We start from the raw sequence: 619 nt of genomic DNA, 5'->3' as shown, positions 1-619 counted from the left end.
CTCCTTGGACCTGCTCGAGATGCATCTGTGGATGCATGACAAGGTACGGTTGGCCTTCCTGAATGCATCCCCACACTGCCAGCCCATGTTCATCTTGGCATCAATGATGACTCCAAGATCCTTTTCTGCCTCTGCACTAATAAGAAGGGAGTTCCCCCGCCTGTAGGTATGCTGCTGGTCCTTCCTCCTTGCACTTGTCAGTGTTGAATCCCATCCTATTCTCATCCGCCCACCCCTGGAACCTGTCTTGGTCTGGATTGAAGCCTATTCCTCCCTTATAGCATGCCCACATCCCCCCACAACTTAGTGTCATCAGCAAATTTAAACAGGGTGCTTTTTATCCCCTCGTCCAAGTCACTGATGAAAATGTTGAACAGTGCGGGCCTGGGGACCGAGCCCTGAGGAGCCCCACTGCCCACATCCCTCCAGGTCAAAAATGACCCATCCACCACCACTCCAGTTAGTTAGCAACCCATTTGACTGTGTAGGTGTTAACACCACTTTTTTAACAAGTCTCCATTTTTTAATGAGAATGGGGTGAGAGACAGTGCCGAAGACCTTCCTAAAGTCCAGAAGGACCACGTCCACTGCTACCCCTGCATCTAAGGATTTGGTGACA

This window comes from Gavialis gangeticus, unplaced genomic scaffold (genome assembly GCF_001723915.1).
Source record: "Gavialis gangeticus isolate Ggan-Ray unplaced genomic scaffold, GavGan_comp1, whole genome shotgun sequence".
In the NCBI taxonomy this organism is placed as follows: domain Eukaryota; kingdom Metazoa; phylum Chordata; order Crocodylia; family Gavialidae; genus Gavialis; species Gavialis gangeticus.
The sequence above is the reverse complement of the archived record's forward strand: the minus strand, read 5'-3'. Positions refer to the sequence as shown.